Below are 6,827 nucleotides of genomic sequence, written 5' to 3' on the forward strand. Positions count from 1 at the left end.
CACATCAAAGTGGGCCCCGGAAGTGGATTTATGCACTTAGACTTATTTCTGTAAACCCTAGTGGCTGGTTTAATATAAATAGAACTTTTTACTATTGTATTAGACGTCTTTGACCATATCTTTGATCAGTTTATGCGATCTTAGACATTGGGGGCTGGCTTTTCGGCCAAGCCTAGACCTTGTTCTTATGTATTTTCAATGGTGGAGTTTCTACACACCATAGATTAAGGTGTGGAGCTCTGCTGTACCTCGAGAATTAATGCAAAGTACTACTATTTTTCTATTCAACTCTCATTTATTTCTATTCTAAGATATCCATTCGTGCATAAGAACCTGATGAATGTGATGATTATGTGATGCTCAACATCATTCTCACCTATGAACGCGTGCCTAACAATCACTTACATTCTACAAGTAAACAAGCTAGAATGAGTATCTCTTGGGTTCCTTAACCAGAATCTTCATAAGCTGGAATCCATTGGCAGCATTCTTGAGAATTCAAAAAGTATAAACCTTGTTTGTGGTATTCCGAGTAGGATTCAGGGATTGAATGACTGTGACGAGCTTCACACTCGCGAGTGTTGGGCGTAGTGACAGACGCAAAAGGATCAATGGATCCTATTTCAACATGATCGAGAACCGACAGATGATTAGCCGTGCTGTGATAGAGCACTTGGACCATTTTCACTGAGAGGACGGACGGTAGCCATTGACAATGGTGATCCCCCAACATACAGCTTTCGATGGAAAGGAATATGCACGATTGGATGGAGACAGCCGAAAAGCAGACGTTCAAAGAGCCATACATCACCTTCATACGATTATCTGAAATTTCCACCAATGAATTACATAAGTATCTTTATCTTTATTTCATGCTTTATTTATCTTTATATTCGAAAACCATTATAACCATTTGAATCCGCCTGACTGAGATTTACAAGGTGACCATAGCTTGCTCCATACCAACAGTCTCCGTGGGATCGACCCTTACTCACATAAGGTTTATTACTTGGATGACCCAGTGCACTTGCTGGTTAGTGATGCGAGGTTGTGAAGAAAGTGCTGAGATTATAAACGTGCATACCATGTTGAGTGCCATTATTAGATATCACACAATTTCGTGCACCAATTTTGTGCACCAAGTTGAGTGCCATTGTTAGAGATCATAATAATGTAGTTTTTATTTTATTTTATTTTATTATTTCAAATTTTTTTTAATAAATATAATAAAATAAATCCACGTCATCTCCCTTTCTCCATCATGGACCTAAGTGGGAATGAACAGTCTAGAAGGACTCTGGGGTCATATGCTAACCCCACTACTGCTTCATATGGGAGTAGTATCTGTATACCCTCCATCAGAGTAAATAGTTTTGAGTTGAATCCTCAGCTCATTATCATGGTGCAGTAAAGTTGCCAGTATTCCCGTCTTCCACAGGAAGAACCTACAGAGTTTCTGGCACAGTTTTTACAAATTGTTGACACAGTACATGATAAGGAAGTAGATCAGGATGTCTACAGATTGTTACTATTTCCATTTGCTGTAAAAGACCAAGCTAAGAGGTGGTTAAATAACAAACCTAAGGCTAGCATAAGGACATGGAAACAGCTGCCAGAAAATTTCCTGAATCAATATTTCCCTCCAAAACGGATGACATAGCTAAGGCTGAACATCCAAGGCTTTAAACAAGGAAATAATGAATCTCTTTATGATGCCTGGGAGAGATACAGAGAGATGCTAAGAAAATGCCCCTCTGAAATATTTTCAGAGTAGGTGCAGTTAGACATCTTCTATTATGGGCTTATAGAGAAAGCTCAGGTTTCTTTGGAGCACTCAGCTGGTGGATCTATACACATGAGAAAGACAATTGAAGAAGCTCAAGAGCTCATTGATACAGTTGCCAGAAATCAACATCTGTACCTAAGTAGTGAGTCTTCCATGAAAGAAGATGCTAAAATAGTAACTGCTGAACTTAGTCCTGCAAAACAAGTTCACTACAAGAAAAATACCCATTCAGCCACACTTTTTTTAAGCTACATTTGAAAAGCGTAGCCGTATGTTGATATCTATAGGTTCACTTTTTGTATCAAAGGAAACGCTTTTAGAGAGTAGCCTATTTATTAAGTTTTGGGTGCGTTTTAAAAGTGATGCCTAATGTGTCTACAGCAAAAAATTTGACACTTAGTAAATTTTTCCCTCTTTTCCTGTTACATACACTTAGTAAAATTTTTGTCATTCCCTCCAAAGAACGCACCTTCATTCATCCTCGCAACCCTGCCTCCCTGCGCCTACTTCGTAAACACTCGCAACCCTGCCAATTAATTGTTCAAAACCCTAACTCCCCTTCCAATTAGTTGTTCAAATGCACGCAGCCTTTCCTTTCACACACACACCCAGATCCGAGAGAATGAGTGAACCAGAGGGAGGAGAGGAGGAAGACAGAGATGAGAGCACGAGCGAGAGAACAGAGAGTGAGAGGGGTCACCACCGCAACACTGCTACAGCCGCCGCCATCGCCGTCGTGGAGGAGGGAGTCTGGAGGAGAGAGAGAAAGACGATTCACAGACGAGATGGAGAGAGAGGACGAAGACGCGATGCAAGAGAGAAGGAGGTTGTTCCGTCATGCACTGTCGTCGCTCCTAGGGTCAATTGAAGCCGCCGCCACTGCTAGGGCTTGCCATGCTCTCTCCTCACTTTCGGCTTCTACGATTACTTCCTGTTCATACTCCCAACCTCTCTCTCTCTCCAACTTTAATTTCATTCTCATTTCAATTTCAATTTTGATGTCTCTGCAGGTGTTTCATCGGTGCCGTTTTCGATTCCAAGGGTGCGGATGCAATTCTCTCCTTTGAAAAGTTCTGCTGCAATCTCCCCAGATCTCTTCTTCAGGTTTTGGTTTCTATTTGGATTAGTTTTCTCAATTTGATTTTGATCCATCTACTAATTAATTGGGTTGATTAATACCAGATCATATATCTCGCCATAATCAGTTCAACATATTATTTCATTGTAAATTCGTGTTTAACAGATCATATATGATTAATGTGAATGAAGAACACTAGGTTGAGTTGAATTGAATTGAATCATGGATAAGAGCATGTTAGCTAGTTTGGAATCACTTCCAGAAGCTTATCAGCAAAGAATGGCGTCCATGATGGAACAAGTTCAAATCCGTGACAGGTACCTCCTCTTCACTCTATCTGTTAACTAATTCCATGTGTTTTGAGTTGAGCTTCATGTTCCTAAATAGTCCTATCATTGAATTCATCATTTCAAAGTTTGGTCTTTCTCTGAGACTGTGCCAACTGGAGTTAAAATTTGAGTAAAGCAAAAGGAACATATTTTTAAGTGCTTATTCATCTCCTTCAAGTCAATTTCTCAGAATTTTCATGTATTACACTGATCTAATGATCTGCATTTGCTTTTGCTAACTTTGCCAATCCACTATGCTTTCTTTACTATCTTGATTTATTTTTCTTTTGTTGGGTGTTTTTGATTAATTTTTGCAAGATCTGTTCATCCAATTTCGCTTGTCTCTTTAGATTTAACTAGATTGTAAACAAGTGTTCAATTTTTTTTATACCTTTCAATAATCACAGCATGAAGGGGATTTTTATTGCATTGTTAGTTTTGGCTTGCATGGCCTTCCTGCAGCTCGAGAGGTCCAACCAATCAAAGGTAAGATAGAGTACCCAGCTCCTTCAATATGGTTTGTATATCATGTCATCCATCCCATGTTTAATTTGTTTCATTTCCAATTTTGTTCTCAATGTTCTATAGTTCTATGAAATTTAGCATGAGTAGTTTTTGTGATTTATACATTACTGAATCAATTTGTTTCTAAATTTGGTTTCTTACTCTTAGTAGAAATTTAATATATTCTATTTTTTATTTATTTGGTCCAACTAAGCCTGTTGCATATATGACTGTTTGTGTGCATTATATGTAACCAAAGTGGATTGTATGTCGATGTTTTCGGCATTTCGCTTACAAGTCATGTAGACCACCTTGTTGTTATTACCATTTTTTGTTTCTGCTTCGAGATTTTTGCCGACGATAGCCGCGACTGGTTTGTGAGATTTTCAGTTATTGTTGCTGCCATTGGTTCTGGCAAAGTAACAAAATGACCAAAACCTTTGTATGAGTGCACATTTTGCTGCTTAGTGTTGTTGATTGATTTGACTCTTAATTCATACAAAAAGGAATAAGACTGATTCTGGGTTTGTGTGTAGGTAAGTCTTGGCAACAAGTTTGATGGTATTCTGCTTGATATAAAATACTTAGATAGTCATATGCGGTGCATATATTTGTGTCTGGTTTATGTTGGTTCTTTGTTCACCTTTTTTTCTTGGCCCAGAAAAATGCAGATATTTGGTGCCACTGACCTTGCATCAAAGGGACAGGGAGCCTCAGATAGCAGTAATGTGAAAATTAAAGGTGAAAAAGATGATTCCTTTCAATCAGATAGCAGTAATGTGCATTTGCAGATGTTCTTTTAAATTGCACGTACTTTCAATAGGACCTCTTGTTTCCTATATTCGACATTTCATTATGGAATTAATTTTTTTCTCATCTTATTGCAGTGTGACGATCCACGATGCCATGTGTGGCAGCACATAAATTGTGTTATTGTTCCAGAAAAACCTATGGAAGGTGTCCTGCCAGTACCTGATAAATTTTATTGTGAACTCTGCAGACTCAGCCGTGCAGACCCGTATGTTTACATTTCCTTCGTGTTTATATATATAATATGCAATGGACAAAATAAAGTTGAATTTTTTCATAATGTGTTTATGCCTTCAAGGGATTGTGCTGGTTGACATTTGCCTATAATGTGATCTTGAATTTTCTGACGTTGATTTCACCGTTGTTATGATGAAGTGGTTTTAGTAGTAATCTTTTAGTTATCTCTATCCTACATGGATACTTATTGAGTTTGCCACTAAACTTGTTGCTTCAAAATTATATACTATCTTTCCCATCAAGGATTTGAATATTTTGTTCTTTTGTTTGCCTGGCATATTGAATGGTTCTTCCCTTACTTTATCTGCTGTATTCTCGTAGTTGACCAAAATTTTCTACTCATTATTTAGCATTTCATTTTCTTACTGTTACATATCTATTTATTTCTGTTACAGGTTTTGGGTTTCAATGGGACACCCCTTGTTTCCCGTGAAGTTGAGCATAACAAGTCACAACTCGTGTTGGCCATTGTCTCTGAGGGAAGCAAGTCACACCACCCATTTTTTTCAATGAAAAAGAACTAACACTAGTAATTTATTTATTTTACTTTCTCATGATCTATCATATGTGGATTGAGCACTAATAATAAAAAGTTAGGAATGACTTTAACATTTTGAATTTTTATTAGAAGATATTTATGTAGGATATAATATTTTAATTTAGTTTTTCGAAGAGTATTAGTAGTAAATTCTAAGTGATTTTATGCTTATTTTGATAAAGCTATGCTTAATTTAGTGTGAGATGTATGAATATTCAAAATTAACTTCTATTCTAGTATTTTTGGATCATTGTAAATATATATTGTTTACAGATAATTTGTTATTTAGAGAAATTATTCAGTATAATTATGTATTTATTTTTATTTTGTAATATTCAACTCATTTAAATAAAAATGCAGAATTATTATACATGTAATCATATTAACTATTATGTTGTATTAATAATTATTAGATAATTAAATATATATTATAGAAAAAAAAATAAGACCTAAGGTTACACTTATATACAGTAGTTATAGTACACAAAAAAAAAAACGAGACCTAAGGCTACACTTATATACAGTAGCTATAGTATACAAAAAAAAGAGGGATCTAAGGCTACGTTTATAAAAAGTAGCTATGGTATACAATGTGGTTACGTTTTACAAGTGATGCAATAGAGTTAAAAAGCGTAGCCTATTCTGGAAAAATGAAAGCTGAAAAGCGTAGCCTTTGGTCCTGGACAGCATCACTTGAAAAGCGTAGCCTATTCTCAAACGCCAAAAGCGTAGCCCTTGGTGCAGAAAAGCGTAGCCTTTGAGAATAGGCAACGGCCGAATAGGAATCACCCTAAAAAGCGTAGCCGTAGCCCAAAAAGCGTAGCCATAGCCTAAGGCATCATTTTTTTTCACTTTTGGCTACACTTTTCAAGTGTACCTGAATGGGTGTTTTTCTTGTAGTGGTTCCTGAATTCAATCAGAAATTAGATTTTCTAACAAAACAGCTAGCCGAATTCAAGAAGATACTACAAGACACAAGAATGTCTAATATGAATATGGAGGTACAGTTGAAGCAAACAAAACAGTAGTTATAAAATAAATAACAGAAGAATGCCAAGGAGTTCAATTAAGAAGTGGGAAAACATTAAATACCTTACTTCAAGATAGTAGGAAGCCAAGAAATGAACAAACTGCCACCCAAAATCCCTCTGAGGACAGTAAGAGCCTAGAGAGGAATAATTCTGGCACTCAAACGCCAGAAGAGGGTGGAGAGCTAGCGTTAAACGCCCAAGGGAAGCTCAGTTCTGGTGTTCAAATGCCAGAAACAGGTAAGGAGTCAGCGTCCAACGCTAATCCAGCTTCCAACCCTGGCACTCAAATGCCAGTGAGGGATCAGACACATACATGTGCTGATAGCAACCCTTCTAAAAAGGCTTCTCCAACCACATCTGTAGGAAATAAACCTGCAGCAACTAAGGTTGAGGAATACAAATCCAAAATGCCTTATCCTCAGAAACTTGATGGGTGGAAAACGATCCAACACAAAACTCACCGGCAAGTGTACCGGGTCGCATCAAGTAATAATAACTCACATGAGTGAGGTCG

General features: G+C 37.2%; 1 long non-coding RNA gene across 1 annotated transcript; it reads left to right on the plus strand.

Annotated features, from left to right (window-relative positions):
* The first annotated feature begins 4,368 nt into the window (after positions 1-4,368).
* Positions 4,369-5,172, plus strand: LOC110273160 (uncharacterized). Its single transcript, XR_002364601.2, has 3 exons — positions 4,369-4,438; positions 4,585-4,715; positions 5,140-5,172. It is a non-coding gene; the product is annotated as an uncharacterized LOC110273160 (long non-coding RNA).
* The last annotated feature ends 1,655 nt before the right edge of the window (positions 5,173-6,827 follow it).

This window comes from Arachis duranensis, chromosome 6, assembly GCF_000817695.3.
Source record: "Arachis duranensis cultivar V14167 chromosome 6, aradu.V14167.gnm2.J7QH, whole genome shotgun sequence".
NCBI lineage: Eukaryota > Viridiplantae > Streptophyta > Magnoliopsida > Fabales > Fabaceae > Arachis > Arachis duranensis.